The 23,202-nt window shown below is 43.5% G+C and overlaps 1 protein-coding gene across 11 annotated transcripts in view; it reads right to left on the bottom strand.

Annotated features, from left to right (window-relative positions):
• The window catches only part of ANKRD11 (ankyrin repeat domain 11), a 271,667-nt gene that overhangs the window by 174,646 nt on the left and 73,819 nt on the right, over positions 1–23,202 (bottom strand). For all 11 annotated transcript variants that reach the window (XM_036346978.1, XM_036346980.1, XM_036346977.1 and 8 more), the window contains one exon: positions 2,565–2,648. The gene's annotated coding sequence lies outside the window, so the exon portion shown is untranslated. The remainder of the gene's footprint in view (positions 1–2,564; positions 2,649–23,202) is intronic.

Here is a 23,202-nt window from a genome sequence, read left to right as displayed (position 1 = left end):
AATTTCAACTGAAAATATTTAAGAACACCCGAATTGTAATTGTGCCAGGCCTGCACAGCTGTGAGTGAACCTGAGAGGGGGCGGTGAAGGATTTAGAAAAGACAGACAAGAGAATAAAGCTGGGGCTAGGTAGGACGCTGCTTCTCTGATGGAGAGACAGCACCACAGCCTGCAAGCTGAGTCTTTATTTTATAGCCAGTTTCCAGAAGGCAAAGTAAGGGCGTGGTCAAGATGTTTACAATGTTCTCATGGGTTTTGAATCTACTCCATTACACATACCTAATCAAGCTTTGTTTACTTGCTGCACCTCCCCCAGCCTATATCATTTAGCCACGTGGGACCATAAGGTCAACCTTACAACTATAGACTTTGGCTATAATTGTGCTGGGAGGGCTTTGCCCTCCAAGCTAGGACTTGCACGTGGCAAACCACAAGAGGACTGTGCCCTCTCATTAGTCTGAGGCTTGAACCTGTCCAAACACTGTAGCTGCTTTCCACAGTAATATATTTATTTTTATATTATTCATTGCAAATTGATTTTTTTAATTAAATTCAAAATATCGTGGCGTGTGGGGATGGTTTCCGTTTTGGATGCATGGCAGTTAACTATTTAAATTCTGTCTTTTGATGCCAGGAAAGGTCATGGAGGGTCTACAACCTTGAGCCCGAGCCCCTGCTCTCACACATTAGGGCCACTGCCTATCTGCTGGGCAGTCACAACAGCATCTCATGTTAATACGAACCTTTATCTTTATTCAATTCAAACACTGCAGATTGTTAACTGCATATTTATGGTTCACTACAGTGTTAAATGGCATTAGACACTTTGGACTATTACTGTGGTATGGTCAAAAAGCCAATCCTTCAAATGTCAGAAAAGCCTTCTAAACATTAACATATCCATTGCTCTCAATCCACCCAACCAATTAGGGCAACCCAACAATCTTTCAGCAAAGAGTTGCTATAATTGTTTTCTTTTAATCAGGAATCACCAAATACTTAAGAACCTAATTTAAGCAGAATTTTGTTTTTCCTTGTTACAAATTAAGACCATTATTATAGTTTCCAAACAAAGGCAGAGCTCAGCCACGAGGCATGGGTCTCTCGTGGACCTAGTCTCTCAGTGTCTGACCCACTGCCTAAGACAACCAACCTGAGTCCACATGCATATCCTGGGAATGCTTCCCAGACATTCCCAGGGTGTCACAAAGCCTATCACCATCCCATCCTGGTCAGCAACACTCTCACTGGCCAGGATGGCTTCTAACTGCCAACCACTCTGCAGATTAAGAGGAGACAATTCTAGGCCTACTCTCAGAGACACTGAAGTATCCTTTCCATCAAACCTTATCCCAATTTCCAAAAAAAAAAAAATACTTGGCAAGTCAAGGAAAGTACCCAGATGCATTTCAAAGTGGCCTGATTCACTGATGACTGAGATAAAGGATAGGTTCTGTTAGATTAAGAACACCTGTCCGGATGGCATGCTCAGTGGTTGAGCATCGAACTATGAACCAGAGGTCATGGTTTGATTCCCGGTCAGGGCACATGCCTGGGTTGAGGGCTCAATCCCCTGTGTGGGGTGTGCAGGAGGCAGCCAATCAATGATTCTCTCTCATCATTGATGTTTCTATCTCTCCTTTCCTCTCTGAAATCAATAAATTTTTTTTTTTTAAAAAGATTTTTTAAAAGAACACTTGCCAAGAAAGTAGCAGAAAGATTTCCTTCATGTCTGCTAAGAACAATAACACAAAATAGATGATACACTTTTGAACTGTTTGCTTAAAAAACACTAACACCAGTCATGGTATGAAAAACTAAAATGAGCTAAGTGTTTCCTTTCCAATTGTTATCAATCCACATATCAGAGGAAATAAAGCATACGCCAATGTGACACATTTCCCAAGGAAGGGCTTTGTTTAGGAGCAACAGATGTTAGGTCAGAACCGAGACCAGAGTCTTGAGGAAGCAGCCGCCCCTCCTCTCAAACTTCCAGGAATACCATGGAGTAGTTACCGAGACTACCCAGAAGGTACTGGCTGCCCAGACACACAGGACACCAGACAAGACCACAACCAGGTCTCACGGCTTCCCCCAGGGCAGAAGCAACAATTCTCAGACTAGAAAAGCTCTCCACTTCGTGCAGTGTTAATGCAAGACACATAGAGCACAAGACTAACACAGTGAGTTAGCAAGCACAGGGTCCAGGTAGCTTCCAGACTACTTGGGGATGGAATAAGATAAAGGAAGTTGAAAAGAAAACTTCCTTTAGGCCTGGATACCAACCTGTTCAATTTTTGCAAAGAATTCCTCACTGGGACACCGCGGATGCTGTTTATTAACTCCACACAGCTCATTACCACTATTCTGAAACACTTTCATCTAAGTGAAGTCCAGAACAAAATTCAAAACACTTAGCAAAAACTCTATCAAGCCCAATAAAACCAACTTGGAGACTCAACCATTATTTTGACACTCCTTTTTACAAACCAATGAAAATAAACACACACACAAGAAAATAAACACACACGAACTGATGAGAGGCAATGCAATAAAATATTTACCGATTCCATAGCTGAAAGTTGATGTTGATAAAGACTGTATATTAAATCCAATAGAGGTGTGTCCAGAGCAGTGCTGTGTATATTCTGAAACAAGAGAGTAAAATTAGCAAAAAATAATAATTTCTACTAAGTAGAGAGCTTTTCTACTTACAATTTGTCTCTCCCCATTTGAAGAAGCCATTTATTCTATTACTTACTACCTTGCTTCATTTTACTTAACACCAGACAAGCAAAAAGTTTGTAAGATGTCTGACTTAGGGTTATAAAGGGAAAGTAAAGCCCAGGAAAGAGGTTCACACCTGATGATTTGTTTTAGGACACTATTCAAATACAAATCTCTATTCTCAGTAATTTTTCCTGGAAAGCAATACCCAGAAAGGCCAGGCTGAAAAAAGAACACTCAGGTGGGCCTGTCATTCTCCACAGAGATGGGACCTCAGGACTGGGGCTTGGGTGATTCACAGACTTTTCTCTTTACAAGGAGTTTGATAGGAATCTCGCAATTATTAAACCTTTGCCAAAGTTATACATTTTGCAAGCTTCCTCTCAAACTCAGAATACATCCAAAATCTCCCTTTGGTTCACAAAACCCCGATGGCCCACCTCTCTCCACCTCCCACAGCCTCCTAATACACTGCTTCCACTCCCACCCCATCCCCCACTCCACTTCCCTGTTCTATATGGCCTCAATCTGGACACTTCCCTCTCAACACTGCCCACTTTCTCTCTTCCATTTTTGGTCTGTGTCTGTGCTCACTGGTCCCTTTCAGCAGGACATTCCTGACTACCCTAAATCCATCACTCAGTCTCTCCCTCAATCTACTTATAGGTCCATTCTCAAAGACAAAGGACCATAATTCAGACCAATGTGCTTCAGATAACTCCAATTCAGAAACATGATTCAAGCCTCCTACATGCATTTGAGTTCCTCCAAACACAACTAAGGACAAGCAGGAAGATCAGGGCAACCCCAGGAGGGTCTGAAGATTTTGTAAATGTGATAAAGAAATGTTGTCTGGACTGGCTGATGTGACTCAGAGGTTGAGCATCGACCCATGAACCACAACTCACCAGTTTGATTTCCGGTCAGTGCAGATGCCTGGGTTGTGGGTTGATCCCCACCCCAGTAAGGGGCATCCAGGAGGCAAGCTGATCGATGTTTCTATCTTTCTATCCCTCTCCCTTCCTCTCTCTATAATAAATCAATAAAAACATATTTTTAAAATGCCGGGAGCCGGTCCATGCTTGCTCTTTCAAGGGACCTGGCATATATGGCATACTGTTCTTAATATGTTTGCTCACCTTGGCACTATGTGTTTTAACCAAGGTCTCCTCTCTGAGAAAGGTTTTTTCCCCAGGTAGGGATTTTCCCCTGAAGTTAGGGAGGGAATAAAACCTCTTAACTAAGTGCCAGGTGGGTAATTAATCACTTTAACTACGAACAATCATGCTTAAGCTACATAATCTTTACTGCCTGGAATGGAGATAAGAAACTCCCTAACCTTTGAAATAGAGATTGATAGGATTGGAATCAACTGGTATAAATACAGATGTAAGAAGACAGAACCAAGAGAGACAGAACCTAGGCACAGAACCTACACAGAACGTTCTCTAGAGACAGAAGAACTTCGCTGGAGAACATGGCAAAAGTTCCTGGACAGAAACTGGCCTCAGAACCTAGAGACAGAACCTAGCGAGAGAACATGGCAAAAGATCCTGGACTGAACCTGACTACAGAAATTGGCAAGAGAACCTGACTAGAACCTGGTGACTGAACCTGGCTGAAGAACCTAGAGACAGAACCTGGCTGTCTCCGTGTCATTCCTTCTTCGCTGACTCCATCCACACCTTTGGGGACCCCTGGACCTGCTGGGGCAGGACCCCGGCATTAAAATGTGTTACTATGATTTATTTTAAAAAAATAAATGGCCCTAGCTGGTTTGGTTCAGTGGATAGAGCATTGGCCTGCAGACCAAAGGGTCCCAGGTTCGATTACGGTCAAGGGCATGTACCTCGGTTGCAGGCTCCTCCCCAGCCCAGGCCCTGGTCAGGGCTTGTGCAGGAGGAACCAATCAATGTATTTCTCTCACATCCATATTTCTCTCTCTCTCTTCAACTCTCTCTAAAAATCAATAGAAAAATATCCTCAGGTAAGGGTTTTTTTTTTTAATGTTGGGGGTGGGGGGTGTAGGTATCTGAATACCGTGGCAAGCACAGAGTGCTGAGGCTCATGGAGCAGAGACTCCTTCCAAGTCATTCCTTACAGAGGTAGTCCACATGTAAACAATCTCTTTATTAATTACTAAACTTCAACCATACATCCTATATAATCCTATCTAATAAAAGACAAACATAGTAATTAGCGTACGACCACTACCCTTCCCATTGGCTAATCAGGGCAATATGCAAATTAACTGGCAGCCAAGATGGCGGCCGGCAGCCAGGCAGCTTGAAGCGAACATGAGGCTTGCTTGCTTCAGTGACAGGGGACTCCAACGTTTCCCGCCTGCCGCTGCCAGCCTCTGAGCTGCAACTCTAAGCAACTATGTTACAAATATAGAAGCTAAACAAAACCCCAGAAACCTGTTTTAGTCGGCCGGGCTTCAGCCAGCAGGATCGCAACACTGTTTCAAATACAGAAGGTAAACAAAGGCCAGAAACCTGCTTTCAGCAACGGAGGCCTAAGAGCTGGAGCCAGAGCTAAAGCTGGCCCAGAATAAAAAGAAAAAGAAAAAAAGGAGCAGTTGGGAACTTCAGACACCCGCCAGCCTGAAAACAGCCCTCAGCCCCTCACCCCAGTGGGGACCCCCACCCTGAAGGGGGTGTGACCAGCTGCAAACAGCCATCAGTTCCTAACCCAGGCTGGCCAGGCACCCAAGTGGGGACCCCCACCCTGATCCAGGACACCCTTCAGGGCAAACCAGCCGGACCCCACCCGTGCACCAGGCCTCTATCCTATATAGTAAAAGGGTAATATGCCTCCCAGCACCGGGATCAGCAGAGCCGCGAGGCCTCCCGGCACCGGGATCAGGGTGACAGGGGGCAGCGCCCAAACCCCCTCATAGCCCTGCGGCTCTGTGTGTGACAGGGGGCGTGGCCACAACCTCCCTATCCGCCCTGCTCTGTTCGTGACAGGGGAAGGCACCCCAACCCCCTGATCAGCCCTGCTCTGTGCCTGATAGAGGGGAGCTCCCCATCCCCCGGATCGGCCTGTGGCTCTGTGTGTGACAGGGTGCAGCACCCCAACACCCCCGCCCCCACGGGCCCTGCGCAGTGTGTGACGGGGTAGAGCCATAACCTCCCCATCGACCCTGCCCTGTGTGTGACAGGGGGCGGTGCCTCAACTCCCCTATTGGCCCTACTCTGTGAGTGACAGGGGGGAGCTCCCCAACCCCCTGATCGACCCTGCTCTGTGCGTACAGGGTACGGAGCCCCAACCCCCCTGATGGGCCCTGCTCTTTGAGTGACAGGGGGGAGCTCCCCAACCCCCTGATAGGCCCTGCTCTGTGTGTGACTGGGGGGACCTCCCCAACCCCCTGATCGACCCTGCTCTGTGCGTACAGGGTACGGAGCCCCAACCCCCCTGATGAGCCCTGCTCTGTGTGTGACAGGGGGGAGCTCCCCAACCCCCTGATCGACCCTGCTCTGTGCATACAGGGTACGGAGCCCCAACCCCCCTGATGGGCCCTGCTCTGTGAGTGACAGGGGGGAGCTCCCCAACCCCGATTGGCCCTGCTCTGTGCGTGACAGGGGGTGGCGCCGCAACCTGCCCATCGACCCTGCCTTGAGTGTGACAGGGGGTGGTGCCCCAACCCCCCAATCGGCCCTACCCTGAGCGTGACTGAGGGTGGCATCGCAACCTCCCGATCCGCCCTGCTCTGTGCATGACTGGGTCGGCGCCCCACCCCCCCATTCGGCCCTGCTCTGAGCCCGACCAGGGGCTGCACCTAGGGATTGGGCCTGCCCTCTGCCACCCGGGAGCAGGCCTAAGCCAGCAGGTTGTTATCTCCCGAGGGGTCCCAGACTGTGAGAGGGCACAGGCCGGGCTGAGGAACCCCCCTTCCCCCCAAGTGCACAAATTTTTGTGCACTGGGCCTCTAGTCCTATATAATAAAAGGCTAATATGCAAATTGACCAAACAGCCAGTCACTATGACACACACTGACCACCAGGGGGCAGACGCTCAGTGCAGGAGCTGCCCCCTGGTGGTCAGTGCGCTCCCACAGGGGGAACAGCGCTCAGCCAGAAGCCCGGCTCATGGCTGGTGAGTGCAGCAGAGGTGGTGGGAGCTTCTCCCGCCTCCGCAGCAGTGCTAAGGATGTCTGACTGACGGCTCCCTGACTGTGAGAGGGCGCAGGCCAGGCTGAGGGAACCCCCAAACCCCTCCAGTGCACAAATTTCGTGCACCAGGCCTCTAGTGTCAACATAATCAAATCTCAAATACCATTAACAGTGAATAAAAAACAAAAAAAAAGGGGGTCTCAGAGGAATATACTAAATATATCTGTGTCTTTCAAAAGTACAGGAAACTTAAAATATTTGACTTAATATACATACAGTAAAATGTCAGTGAAAAGCAAATCATCATGAAATATAAAATTCAAAATAATGCTTCCTCTGTGGGTAGGAGGTAGACACCAACTGGGAAGTGCACCAGAAGTTTCAACAATATTGCTAAAGCAGGGTTGGCTGAAACACAGGGTATAAAGAACTGGTTTTCATATTTATACCATTATAACCCCTGCAGCTCACATGATATACTAGCTATAGTCTTCCAAAATTTCAACAGTGACAGAGGCTGCATGCCCCTCACCCACTCTAATGCCTTGACAGGGAGTGGAGAGGAAAACAAAGCCAGGCTGACCCCTGGTCCCTAAATTGAACAACTGGTCCTAATTTCATTTGTGATTAATTGAAATCATTTATTTGTATCATTCACAACTAAGAATTTAATGGTATACAGACAACTAAAAACTTTATTTTCAATCATCAAATATTTTTACATTAAGATGTAGCAATTTCAACAATTTGAAGGTAAACTGAAAGTTTACTATCAAAAAAGAACAAATGACAAAATATACAATCCTGCAAAATAACTATGAGAAACAGATTTTATTTAGAAGCCTCTCAAATTTCCTATACACAAGAAACCAAATAAATCAAGTAACCACTATAGCCTGGACATTTAACACAATAATACTGCCAGTAAGAAAGGAAGAAACCATACTACAGTATCATGGGGGGGGGGGGGGGGGTGTGTGTTAACTCAATAAAACTGTATCACCTCCCAGGACAGCTTTGAGATCTTTAACAATAAAACAAACCAGTATTAATTTTAAAAAAAATACCATTCATGCCCATTTTCCATAATCCCATCCTAAAATAAGGCTCTCTTCTATCTCCAAACACATCAAAAGTGCAGAATCAGGCAGGGAAACACACAGACAGGAGACAGGGAGAAGGTTCTCAGGACATGGTGCTTTTATGAAGTGGGATTCCCAGGCCCTGCAGTCACAGTGGTTTCCTGACCTTATAGATGTGTGTGTTTTGCAAAAATGGAGTAAGATTTTTCTGTCTTTCTATTTCTTTATAGGGCTTTTCAAAGCTGACATTAACCTCAAGGACTATTAAAAATGAATATGGAAAAGCAGCTTCCAGTCACAACTCACTTTTAGTGAAAAGCAACATGTCTAAGTTTTTCAATTTTCCAATAAAAACAGTAATGAGCAATAGAGTGTATGATGAATGACCACAACAGGAATACAGCAAATAATATCTACTAATACAACTGAAGAAAACTTGAGGCCCCTTTAATCCATGGTTTCTCAAACTCAGCACCACTGATATTTTTGGCCAGACTATTCCCTGTTGACCTGCCACTTGCAGGTGTTGAGCAGCACCCCAGCCTCTACCTACTAGCTGCCAGGAATGAACCCCCACAATATGACAACCAGAATATCTACAGACATTGTCACATGTCCCCTGGGAGCAAAAGCATCTGGATAAAGAACCAGTGCTCTAATCCACCTGCTATTTTACAAGTAAGGAAACTGGGTCCAAATTCAGTTAAGGGAGATTTTTAGTTGTATGAGGTCATGGCAGAGCATTAAAGGCAAGTTGAAAACAGAATCCAGGTCTTTTAAATCCTGACCTAAAGGTCTTTTCATTCTAAGTGAAAAAAAAATAGTAATTGATTCACTTATTTCCAGAACAGTACAAATTAAAGAGCCTCTAAAATATTTATACCTCTTGACAGAGTAAACTCATTTCTGGGAAGTATGCTAAAGAAATAATCTAAGACATTTTTTTTAAAGCTTCATATAGCATACCTACCAGTTCACATCATGTAGCATACCTGTTCACAACAAAACTACCACCACCACAACTATAATCAAGATACATTTTCAAACAGAAATGCACTAGACAACTCTTTTTACTTTTAGCTTATAGCTACAGTACTTCAAAACAGCATATTCCCAGACTCGACAGAGTGCAGACTCAGACATGAAGACATGAACAGTGAGTGTCTAAAACAGCTGGCAGGTGACCACTGAAAGGAGGAGGAGCTAGTCAACTGATGGAATAATTTACCCATCCATGTCTGGGAGGAAGGCCAGCATGGATGCAAAACCTCACCAACAATCCATCTAAAGCAACAGAGATGTTTCCACCAATGGGAATGGCAATATGGACAAGATGATAATCATAAGTGCTGGCCCTTGGCAGAAAAAAGAGAAAATAATTGTTTTGAAACATTAATTTTCTATTTCTTGCTTGCTTTATCCTGTAGTGAAAAAGAAGCAACACTGAATCATACCAGCCAGGGCAGGAAATATCTAACAACTAGAGGCCTGAAATTCATGCAAGGGGCTTGGCCCTCACAGCCCTGGCACCCAGCTTCGTCCGGACAGTCGTCCAGACGTCATTCAGCTGTTCAGCCATCCGGCCTAATTAGCATATTATGCTTTTATTATTATAGATAGTGGTGGTTATCCCTGAATAATGAAGCAATGCAAGATTTTAAATTTATCTTTCTCGCCCTAGCTAGTTTGGCTCCGTGGATAGATCATTGGCCTGCGGACTGAAGGGTCCCGGGTTCAAGTCCAGTCAGGCTCAATCACCAGGAGGCGTGCAGGAGGCAGCCGATCAATGATTCTCATCATTGATGTTTCATAAGTTTATACACACACACACACACACACACACTAGAGGCCTGATGAACATAGGGTCCCTAAGCCTGGCGGGCAATCAGGGCCGATCTGTGAGGCTACTGGCAGGGGCCCCCGCTGGCACCCGCCTTGGCTGGCCTGGTGCCTGCAGGCTGGGGGCAGTTCCTGCGTTAAGCATCTGCGTGTCATAGCGACCAGTCGTTCCACCAGTCATTCTTCCATTTGGTCGATTTGCATATTAGGCTTTTATTATATAGGATATATATAGTGTATTTTTTTCTATTGATTTCAGAGAGGAAGGGAGAGGGAGAGACAGAAACATCAATGATGAGAGGGAATCATTGATTGGCTGTCTCCTGCACATCCCACACTAGGGATCAAGTCCAAAACCCAGGCACATGCCCTGACCAGGAATCAAACCATGACCTCAACCACTGAGCCACGCTGGCCAGGCAAGATGAGTATTTTTTTTAAACCTATCTTGATATACTTCCAATCTACACCAAAAAATATCATGGTGTTTCAACTGGCTTACAAACCATTCTTTTGAATAAACAATTTTCACTCTGGATTTTTTTTTTTAATATATATTTTATTGATTTTTTTACAGAGAGGAAGGGAGAGGGATAGACAGTTAGAAACATCGATGAGAGAGAAACATCGATCAGCTGCCTCCTGCACACCCCCCACTGGGGATGTGCCCGCAACCAAGGTACATGCCCTTGACCAGAATCGAACCTGAGACCCGAGTCCGCAGGCCGACGCTCTATCCACTAAGCCAAACTGGCTAGGGCCACTCTGGATTTTAAAGTACTGAACATTACTCGAGCCTCCCATCTTTCCCTCCCTTTACTACCTTTCCCAAAGCCCTTAATGCCTAAGAATTCCCTTAGCCCACAGGTCTTAAAACACTATTAGCCAAAAAACCACCTTTTTCAATCACGATCTTATATAGAGCTAAAATTCTCATTCATAGAAAGTAGGCTGAATGGGTTAAGTTCTCATTCAAACCACTGACTGACTATGGGGCCCAGGGCAGGGGAGGCACTCTAAATACACTGGTTGGCAAAACCACCACAATTACACCAGGGTGGTGGCCACACCCAAGGAGCTACAGGACTGGAGACGATTTTGTCTCCCTACCCACCCCCTACTTCCCAGTGTGCTTAGGGCGGGGTTTTAAGAAACTAGTGCAGAACTATGGCTTTTCCTGATAAGTAAAAACTTTTTTAGTAAGTTCAAATACATGCACAGAGACAAGCTAAGTCCAGTGGAAGTGCCAACACTCAACAGCAGAGCACCTACTGCCTTCTGGATACCAGACTGAGCTATTTGAGATAGCCATTTTTGTAGATCCAATACGCTGCACAATATTCACAGCTCGGCTGGTGTAGCTCAGTGCTTGAGCGTCCACCTATGAACTAAAGGACACGGTTTCATTCCCAGTCAGGACACATGCCTGGACTGCGGGCTCAATCCCCAGTGGGGGGCATCAAGGAGGCAGCCAATCAATGATTCTTTTTCATCATTGGCATTTCTATCCCCCTCTCCCTTGCTCTCTGAAATCAATAAAAATATATGTTTTTTAAAAAGCATATTCATAGCAGTTTCCACACACACCAAGGAACAGTGATCAGCAACAAAAAGGAAGGCAGCATTGATATGGCAATATCTCAAATGGATATCAAAGGATTAAGCTGACCATACAAAGCTAACACCAAAAAGTTACGCTTACATTTATTCCACTTATATGACATTCTCATATGGTAAAATTTTAGAAATGAAGGACAAACTGGTGGTTGTCAGGTTAGGTACAAGGGTAAGGAGATGAGCCAGAAGCAACAGGAGGCCTGGCCAAGTGGCTAAGTTAGTTGAATCGTCATCCAATACACCAAAAGGTGGCTGGCTCGATTCCAAGTCAGGGCACATACCTAGGTTGCAGGTTCTATCTCCAGTCAGAGAGCAGGCAAGAGGCAACCGATCAATGTTTCTCTCTCTCATTGATGTTTCTCTCTCTTTCATTCTCTCTCTCTCTCTTTTTCATTCTCTCTCTCTCTCTCTCTCTCTCTCTCTCTCTCTCACACACACACACACACACACACACACACATACATATCCTCAGGTGAGGATTAAAAAAGGGGGAAAAAGCAACGGGAGAGGTACTCATGGTGATGATGGAATAAGGGGCCTGGATATGTGATAAAACCACACACACACAGCATAAGTGAAACTGGGGCAATAAAATATGACTCGCTGTCCATATCCTGATTGTGATGTTTACTACAGTTCTGCAAAATGTTACCACTGGAAGAAAACGGGCGAAGTAGACAAGGGCTCTCTCTGTATTATTTCTTACAATTATGTGAATCTACAATAATCTCAATTTTTAAAAGGGTCTAATATTAGCAACTTCATACGGTATTCATTTTATCATCACAATACCATAAGCTAGATATATTTATTATCCCCACTTTACAGATGAGAAATCTGAAACTTAGCCAAGGTCCCACTTTAAATGGTGTGGCCAGGATTCAAATCCAGTCTGGCTGGCTCCAGAGCCTACACTCACAACCACTCTTTCTCTCTTGAAACTGAAAATGTAAAATACGACCAGACATGCTGTTCTCAGTACAGCTTTGAAAATCTCTTTAAGCCCAGCTGGTGTGGCTCAGTGGATGAGCGTCAACCAATGACTCTCATATCGATTGATTCCCAGGGCACATGCCCAGGTTGCAGGCTAGATCCCCAGTAGGGGGTGTGCAGGAGGCAGCCAATCCATGTTTCTCTATCATTGATGTTTCTATCTCTCTACCCTTCTCCCTTCCTCTCTAAAATCAATAAAAACATATTTTTAAAAAATCTCCTTAAAATGTAACCTTAGAGGACTTCAGTGGACACTGTTTAAAGACCACTAATCTAGCCTCAACTGAATCACAGAAAAACTACAACAGACTAAATTCTATCTGCACACGAGCCATAAAACATTCCTCTCCTGACAGTGTCCAGAGCCCATAATTCAAGTCTCACTCTGCTGTGGGAGTGGAGTAGGTACCACCTGTCATCTTTAGTCAGGACTATTATCCTGACCTTGATCAACTTCCAAGTAAACAAAAGTTGTGAGGGTGTGTTTTGTTTTGTTTTGTTTTGGGTGTGTATGTGTTGTTGTTGGGTTTGTGGGTTTTTTGGGGGGAGGGGGGGGGCGGTATTTGTATTTTGGTTTCAGATAGGTACTATTTGTTAAGTTTTCTTCATTTGATTTGAATGAACAAGAAGGCTCAAGGGAATAAAGCAACCAAGCAAACTTTAACAATAATATGAGGTAGGAAAGAAGCTGGAGGGAAAACAAATGCTCCTCATACAGCTTCTTTCTTCAATTCAAATGCTTCTTTTTCACTTCAGGACAAAGCAAAAAAGAAACAGAAAATTAATGTTTCAAGACAATTCTCTTAATACACAGAAGTGGGGAACCTCTTTCCTGCCAAGGGCCATTTAGATATTTATAACATTATTCACTTAATGTAAATTTATATTGCTATGAAAAAAGCTCCTAGATTTATTGAATTTCCAGTCTTAACTGTGATTGCCTTGTCAGGGACACCAAATGATTTATCTGGCCTTATACAGCCCACAGGCCAGATGTTCCCCATCCCTGCCTTAACAGAAGAAAGTGCAAAGTAAATAGATGCAGAATGAACACAGAGAGGGAATGATGTGGCACAACCGCCCCTACTTTCTCAGACAATTATGCTGAGAGTAATCAAACACCGAAAGCGCTTTGGCCAGTGTGACTCATTGATCAGAGTATGGGTCACAGGTTCAATTGCTGATCAAGGGCACATACCTGAGTTGCAGGTATGATCCCCGGCACCACGTGTGGGGGAGGTAACCAATTGATGTATCTCTCTCACATAGATGTTTCTCTCTCTCTATCTCCTCCCTCCCTCCTTTCCATTAAAAAAAAAAAATCAATGAAAAAGATATCCTCAGGTGAGAATTAAAAAAAAAAAAAGCCCACACACCACAACCCCTGAGGGAAGCTCCAGTCTAAAGTGAAGTTTCATGCTCATGCTACCAAATCTAGGGAGAAGACAGAAAATGGGCTTTTTAAATAAGTAGCTATAAAGAAAGAAAAAAAGGGGGGGGGGGGGACCTGTAGAACGGAAACTAGAAATTCCTGAAAACTAGAGGTTAAAAACATGAAATCAAACTAGAGAAAAGAGGCTGCAAGCTGACTGTGAAAACAGGCCTCTGTTTAACAAAAGATAGGCGGGTACCCAGTGTCCTGGCTCCATAACATTAGGAAGGCAATCCACAATTCTTTTTTTTTTTTAATTTATCTTTATTGTTGAAAGTATTACAGATGTCCCCTTTTTTCCCCATTGATCCGCTCCACCCTGCACCTGATCCCCCCACCCCCACCCCAGGCCTTCACCACACTATTGTGAAATCCACAATTGTTAAGTTTACAGGTTCCCTGACTCCCTAACTCACCCTCAATATAAAAGACCACAATAAGGAACAGTTGTTTAGACACCACACACTTGAAATCCTGATTAACAGGCATAAAATGGCTATTCCTGGGCTCTAACTCAGGAAACAGATTACCAATATCTCCAGCTCTTAGCCATAATCCTATGTAATAAAGAGGTAATATGCAAATAAACCCTCACACCCTCACAAAATGGCTGCCTACAACCTGGCTGGCAGGGGGGTTAGAGGGACAACCAAAACGACTGAACAAGCAGGCTGTGTGGGGCGACCAGGCTGGCACACAGAGGCAGCGAGGGTTCAATCAGGCCGGCAGAGGGGGGAAGTTAGGGGCGACCAGGCAGGCAGGCAAGTGAGCAATTAGGAGCCAGCGGTCCAGGATTGTGAGAGGGATGTCTGACTGCCAGGGATCGGGCCTAAACTGGCAGTCAGACATCCCCCAAGGGGTCCCGGATTGGAGAGAGTGCAGGCTGGGCTGAGGGGAACCCCCCCCTTCCCATGCACGAATTTCATGCACCGGGTCTCCTCTAGTACTTTTAGAATTCCAAATCACTATCACACTCTAAGGGCAAGACTCAAAAGAAAACATGAATAACCTTGACAGTGTGGCTTCGTGATTGAGCATCAATCCAAGAGCAGAAGGTCAGGGTTCAATTCCCGGTCAGGGCATATGCCTGGGTTGTGGTCTCAATCCCCAGTACAAGGCGTGAAGGAAGTAGCAGATCAATAATTCTCTCTCATCATTGATGTTTCTCTCCCTCCCTCTCCCTTCCTCTCTCTGAAATCAATAAAAATATATTGAAGAGAAAAGAAAGAAAACATGAGTATGCTGTGATCTGCCCATCTTTAAAGTGCACTGTTGGCCTCACCATTTTATGACTGGGGTCATGGGCACTGGAAACACACAAGATAACAGAAATCAGTGCTAGGGCTATTTCACTTGATTAGTGTGAAGTGCCTACAAAACAAATGCTTATTTATTTGCAACCTCTGACAACATTCATCTGTTTTATTTCTTACAAAATGAGTAACCCAAGGAGGATAGACTACAGGACACTGGGTACCAGTCTGTCTTTTGTTAAGAGAATCAGACACAGCACTATGAAAATACTGTCCTCATTCTACACAAGTCTTATTCACAAAATCCATTAAAAGTGCTCTACATTCCCTTCCCCTTGAAAACTCAAGGCAAGACTTATAGTAACATATCTTAACAGAAGCAGTATACCAACCACACAGGGACACAGTCAGGAAATCAAAACCTATCACCAGTGGGACACAACTGAAGCTTGAACGGAACTGGTTGTCCAGCTAGAACACTCACCATAAAAAAAAAAAGGATGTAAAACCCTAAAGAATCTATACAAAACTATTAGAGCTAATAAATGAGTGCAGCACAGCAAGGTTGCAGGATACAAGATCAATATACAAAAAAAATCATTTGTATTTCTATACACTAGCAATAAACAATCTGAAAAGAAAATTAAGAAAAAAATACACCATTTACAAAAGCATAAAAAAGAATACGATATTTAGGAATAAGTTTAACCAAAGACGTGCAAGACTTGCACAGCGAAAACTACAAAACAGAAGCCCTAAGAAAATGGGGGATATGGATAAGACTTAATATTAAGATAGCAATACTACCCAAACAGATTTACAGAATCAATGAGATCCCAACTGCCTTTGTTCCAAAACTTGACAAGTGATCCTAAAATCCACATGGAATTGTCTTTAAACATCTTATATACTAAAATAGACAACTAAGACATAGCTGAAATGTCTAATACTTGTATGTTTCCATTTTTCTCCTAAAAGGGTGACTATTTATAAGTAAAGGCAGGGGGGTTGGGGAAGCCTCAGATTGTTAATATATTTTTTAATTTAACTTTATTTTATAATCCGTAACACCCCTTTAGTTCTAAAAGTTTAGGATTCTTCAATATCCAACATAAACATTGTTTCCTTTATGATACATTACTTTCCCTAAGAGCAGCTAAGAGAGAAGAGAGCTGCTGAAGTCCCATGCATTCCTCATAAAGGGTCTGTACACAGACTTACTCCAACTCTAGCTGTGAGCTCCAGCTCTGAGGCAGCAGCTCAAAAGATGCCAGAAACATACGGAGAGGAACTATATTGTCTGACATGAGGGTAAGGGTTGGAGGGGTAGCTTTCTCACAGACAGAAGTGCTGGCAAATGGCATTGTTCCCTTGCTGAGCCCTCTTCCCGCCCCCCACCCCCACCCCACCCCCGCACCACAACAGAACTAGCAGGTGGGTTGCCATATCTGAATGCCCATCAACACTGTTCACCCTGCCCTGGTGATTCCCTGAGACACTCATTGCTCCACCCAACTTTCAGGCCCACCCAAACCCTTTCCAGTGGCTTTTCCATACAAACAACCTGTCTTGGCTCATGCTGCAAACATTCCTAAAACCTCTCAAACATGCAGCATCTGGCCTTGGTACCACCTCTTCCTAAGCCGCCCCAGGCCCAACACTAGCAGCAGCCAGCCTCAGTTCACAGCCTGGCCTCTCCAGGCGCCTTCAAACCTAGAACAAGTGGCAGCCTTCTACATATCACTTTGTAGCTCATGCCAGGTGGTCCCCAACAAGGCACATGCAATGGCTGACCTTGGCCTGCAACTCCTGGGAAGCCCCTCCTGGGAAACCCCACAGCCAGTGAACCAGTGAACTGAAGCACAACCCAACCACCTCCACAAGCAACACATTCAAGAGGCAGACTTAGCGGGCATCAGAGTCCCGCTGAAGTGAGTCCTTCTCTGTGGGGTTGGTCCCTGCAGAGCATATTCTCCATGGTGGTCAGGCCAATCCTCATAGCTGATCAGCCGAGGTAAATCCCTCCCATGACATGCCAGTAGCAATCAAGTCTAAACTACGAGAGGAGGGTGCACACAGTCTAACAGGTGACCAGGTACTTTGTGCCTCCAGTCCAGCCGTGGGCAAACTACGGCCCGCGGGCCGGATCCGGCCCGTTTGAAATGAATAAAACTAAAAAAAAAAAGAGAGAGAGAGAGAGAGACCGTACCCTTTTATGTAATGATGTTTACTTTGAATTTATATTAGTTCACACAAACACTCCATCCATGCTTTTGTTCCGGCCCTCCGGTCCAGTTTAAGAACCCATTGTGGCCCTCGAGTCAAAAAGTTTGCCCACCCCTGCTCTAGTCCCTACAAGACACCTATTATATAAGACCATTCTACCAAATCTGGGAGACACAGCAGCTCTACCTAATACATAGAAACAAACACAGGGAGAAAGCCAAAATGAAGAGACAAAGAAACATGTCCCAAATGAAAGAACAGAACAAAACTCCAGAAAAAAAACTAAACAAAATGGAGGTAAGCAAAATACCAGATGCAAAGTTCAAAACACTGGTTACCCGGCAGTGCAGCTCAATGGTCAAGCATCAACCCATGTACCAAGAAGTTGCTGGTTTGATTCCCAGTCAGGGCACATGCCCGGGTTGTGGGCTCAATCCCCTGTACGGGATGTGTAGAAGGCAGCTGATTGATGTTTCTATTTTTCTCTTCTCTCTTCTTTTCTCTTTAAATCAACTTAAAAAAACAAAAAACAAACACCCACTAGTTATAAAGACGTTCAATGGAACTTAGTGTGAACTTCAAGAAAGAAATGGAAAACATAAAAATAGAAATTAAAAAACCATGAAAAAGAATTAGTAAGAAATAAGGATTACATTATAGAGGAATCAACAGGAGAGTTCATGAAGCAGAGGATCAAATCAGCAATTTGGAAGATAAAGAAGCAGAAATACCCAATCAGAACAGCAAAAAGAATTTTTTTAAAAATGAGGATACTGTATTTTTCCGTGTATAAGACATCCCAATGTATAAGACGCCCCCCTACTTTTCCAACCCAACATTAAGAAATCAGTATTTTAAACATTTTGCTGATATTCCTCTTAAGGTCCTCTTCTTTTTTGGCATCTTAAGTTGTTCTTCCTGTTTTCTCCACTGTCTGATCATACACTCAGGGGGAGGAGGTCCAAATTGTCTCTCTGCAGCTCTATTTCCATGCTCTTTTGCATAGCTGATTACATTCAGTTTGAATTTTGCAGAGTAAGACAATCACTTACCAGTACTTATCTTTTTATTTTTTGACATCTTTATGGGCTCGGAACGCTCAGGACCCTGTTTTATCTGCGCACTCTCCACCTCCACCTCCAATTACTAAGGCATCAGCTGACAATAAGGCTTGTGACTGGAGGAAGCCTGTTTGACAGGGTATGGGCAGCTACGCACCAGTGCAGGCTCCCTCCTTGACTGAGTTCCATGTATAAGATGCCCCTCGATTTTTAGTCTGATGATTTTAGAAAAACAGAGCATCTTATACATGGAAAAATACAGTAGTTTAAGGAGCCTCTGGGACAATTTCAAGTGTCCCAATATTTGCATTATGGGGGTGCCAGGAAACAAGATGAAGCAAAAAAAAAGCTCACACCAAGACACATCATAATTAAAATGCCAAAGGTTAGCCTATCCGGTTTGGCTCAGTGGGTAGAGCATCAGCCTGAGGGACCCGGGTTCGATGCCAGTCAAGAGCACATGCCCGGGTTGCAGGCTTGATCTCCATTAGGGGGCATGCAGGAGGCAGCCAAGCAATTATTCTCTCATCATTGATGTTTCGATCTCTCTCTCCCTCTCCCTTCCTCTCTCTGAAATCAATAAATATTTAATAAATTAATAAATAAATAAATAAATAAATAAATAAATAAATAAAATGCCAAAGGTTAGAAACAAAGAGAGAATCTTAAAAGTAGCAAGAGAAAAGCAGTCAGTTTCCTACAAGAGAGATCCCATAAGGCTGTCACCTAATTTCTCAACAGAAACTTTGCAGAACAGAAGGGGTTGGCAAGAAATAGTCAAAGTGATGAAAAACAAGGACCTATAACCAAGATTATTCTGCTCAGCAAAGCTATCATTTAGAATTGAAAGACAGACAACGAGCTTCCCAGAAAAGAAAACACTAAAGTTCATCACCACCAAACCAGTATCCCAAAAATGTTAAAGGGTCTTCTTTAAGAAGAAGAAAAAAATATTTAAAATATGAATAAAATGGCAATAAATACATATCTACCAACAATTACTTTAAATGCAAATGGCTTAAGTGCTCCTATCAAAAGACATACAGTGGCTGAATGGATTGCAAAACAAGACCCTTACATATGCTGTCTACAAGAGACCCAATTCAAATGGAAAGACACACACCAACTGAAAGAAATGGACAAAGATATTTCATGAAAATGGACAAAGCAAACAAAAAAGGCTGGGGCAGCAATACTTATACCAGACAAAATAGACTTTATAACAGAGGCTATAACAAGAGACAAAGAAGGACCCAGCAGTTCTACTTCTGGGTATTTCTCCAAAGAAACCCAAAACACTAAATCAAAAAGACATACTAGGTATGCTTCATTATGCCTGTTGCAGCATTATTTACAATAGCCAAGATATGGAAGCAACTAAGTGTCCATGAATAGATGAATGATAGCCAGCCAGTGTAGCTAGTGGTTGAGCAATCGACCTATGAACCAGGAAGTCACAGTTCGATTCCCCGTCAGGGCACATGCCTGGGTTGCAGGCTCAATCCCTAGTGTGGAGCGTGCAGGAGGCAGCCAATCAATGATTCTCTCTCATCATTGATGTTTCTATCTCTCTCTCCCTCTCCTTCTCTGAAATCAACAAAAATATATATTTTTTAAATAAATGAACGGATAAAGTGGTGGTGCATATATACAATGGAATATGACTCTGTCATTAAAAGAATGAAGTCTTGCCCTGGGCAGGTGGCTCAGTTTGTTTGAGCGTCGCCCCGTATGCTATAAGGTTGTGGGTTCATTTCCAGATCAGGGTTGTAGGTCTGACCCCTAGTCAGACGTGTATGGGAGATAACCGATAGATTTTTCTTTCTCCTATCTTTCTCTCTTCTCTCTCTCCCCCTCTCTCTATCTCTAAAAATCAATAAACATATCCTCAGGTGAGGACCCAAAAAAAAGGAATCTTACCATCTGCAACAACATGGATGGACATGGAGGGTTATTGTGCTGCGTGAAGTAAGTCAGACTGAGAAACACAAATGCCATTTAATTTTAATTATGTGTGGAATCTAAAAAAACAAAATAAATTAACATGCAGAATAGAAACAGACTAACAGTTACAGAAGACATTTTTACAAATGCCAGATCAAAGAGGGTTGGGATGGATGAAAATGGTGATGGGATTAGGAAGTACAAATTGGTAGTTACAGAACAGTCATAGGGATGTAAAGTACAACATAGGGAATACAGTCAATAATATAATAACTATATATAGTGCCAGATGTGTAATATAGATTTATTGGGTGATCACTTTGTAAGTTATATACCTGTCTAATCATGGGGTTATACACGTGAAATATTGTACGTCAACTGTAACTGAAAAATTAAAAAAAAAATTTTTTTCTTTTCTTCCAACAAAATTTATTTTTATTTATTTATTTATTTATTTATTTATTTATTTTGAAAAATTAAAAGATTTTAAGAAAAAATGCATCCTGGCGGGTGTGGCTCAATTGGTTGGAGGGTAGTCCCACACACCAAAAGGTCACAGGTTCAATTTCCAGTCAGGACACATACCCAGGTTGTGGGTTCAATCCCCAGGGTGCATACAGGAGGCAACTGACCGAAGTTTCTCTCTCACACTGATGTCTCTCTCTCGCTCTCTCACATCAATAAAAACATATCCTCAGGTGAGGATTTAAAAAAAGAAAAAATAGTAATAGTCCTTGCGGGGAAGCATCATCCCAATAGGCCAAGGTTGCAGGCTCGATCCCCAGTCAGGGCATGTACAAGAATCAACCAATGAATGCATGGATAGGTAGAACAACAAATCTCAAATCTCAAATCTCAAATCTCTCTCTCTGTCATTCTATCTAAAATCAATAAATTAAAAAAAGAAAAAAGAATAAAAACAAACTAAAAGTACATCAGTTTCCCTAAATGTGTGCTGCTCTTTTCATTTGGAATGTGAACCCACAGCAATGATTTGTGCAGTTTAACATTAAGATGCAATGAATAAACTGTAAAGAGGGGGTGTGAGGAAACAATAGGTAGGATGCCCAACTTTTGACATTATAGAACTGAAATGTAGTTAAGCAGGCAATTCTCAACTCTGGTATTCAGATATTCTAATATATGGCAGCTGAGTTGCTTCCATGTAATAAGGACAAAGTTTAACAACTGTCTGCCGAATGAATGACTTATTAACAGGTATTCTACACTGAGGCTCTATTCCAGCCCTGATGGATATTCACTCTCCTGAAGTATTGCTTCTCTAATTTCACTAATGAGCATTCTGATGCTCAACCACTGGAATGAAAGGAACATCATCAAAACAAATTAATCTGCTTTCTTAAGACAAACGAGAGAGTTTATTCTTTTGTTGATGATGTTAATCCTCAACTGAGGCTACTTTTTCCATTGCTTTTCAGAGACAGTGGAAGAAAGAATTTGGGGGGCGGGGATTGGGGGGACATGGATGTGAGAGAGACAAATCGACTGGTTGCCTCTTGCACCACACACGCCCCGACCCGGGTCTTGGGGAGTGAACCTACAATCCAGTCATGTGACCTGGAATTTAACCCAAGACCATTTGGTGCATGGGCTGACGCTGTAACCACTGAAACACAGCAGCCAGGGCAGGGACTTATTCTTTATATCAGCGGTCGCCAACCTTTTGTATCTCACGGTCCACCAGTGGTCTGCAGACCACCAGTTGGTGACAACTGCTTTATATGATATCTTTTCCAATTTCTATTTGGAAATCATAATGTTCATTAGTATTGACTGTACTCTTCCACTTCTACTTTTTCTCCTATCATGAATGAAGTGCTGCAGCCATTGTACATAGGCTGAGAAAGAGAAGTGACCAACCAAGAAGTCAACCTAAGCTCCATCCAAGCATTTCAGCAAAGCCTTCACATACTCAACAAACCCTTCCTAACAGGCAGAGTTTACAGCCAATTCTGTCCTTCCATTAACTTTCAACAGGTCCTTTAACACCCCCAGGAGCTGCCACTCAAAGTCTACCTGTTTATTAAGAACTGTTTACAGAACATCCAAGTAGCAATGGTGAAGTACAGAAGTAAAAGCAAGCTGGCCCAAATAAGTGTGACTTGATATGTAATGTATTTATTTACTGTTTGTTCATGCTCTGACACATCCAAACATCTGGAAGGTACTGGCACAGAATGGGATCCTCAGCCAGCCCCGAAAGTCTCCACCACACACTTCCACTGTTCTCCATTCACTGTCTCATTTAACCCTCACAACAACCTCAAGGATAACAGGACCATCTCCATGTTTCTCATGAAAAACCAGGCTCTGAGAGGTTGAATCATTTACTGCCAAGTCAGGATCAAACTTGCCCTTTATAGCCTGTATCTGTAGCAGTCACACACACCACCCACTTCCCCTGCACACACAACTCCTAGAAAGCAATTTAAATATAAAACTGACAAAGCCCTCCCCAACCCAAAATACTGACATGATGCTGGCACTTATGAGGAGATAATTCATACCTCAGAAACCCAGGCTTAGTTCATCCTCCAAACCAGGAATATAATTGACTCACCTTGTTTGGCCTCTCAGCAGCATTCATCTTGCCAACTACCCGCCGCCCCCCCCAACCCTTCCTAGGCTTCCCACATACCACACAGTTTCTCTTGCTAATAACTCTGTTTTTGTTACTACTTCCTTTCACTGGCTAGCTCTTTCTCCTCCACCTGCTCCTTAAAATGTGGTTTCCTTCAAACTCTTCCTGGACAGTCTTATCCGCCTCTGTGGCTTTAATAACCATGATGTTAAATCCCAATTCCAGTCTCCAACTCAGAACACTCTAAAGAACTCAAGTCCACCCATATCAGAGACACACTCGCAAGCACACGAGGCCCCTAAATTCAC

This window comes from Myotis myotis, unplaced genomic scaffold (genome assembly GCF_014108235.1).
Source record: "Myotis myotis isolate mMyoMyo1 unplaced genomic scaffold, mMyoMyo1.p scaffold_m19_p_19, whole genome shotgun sequence".
NCBI lineage: Eukaryota > Metazoa > Chordata > Mammalia > Chiroptera > Vespertilionidae > Myotis > Myotis myotis.
This window is presented reverse-complemented; position numbering and strand designations above follow the sequence as displayed.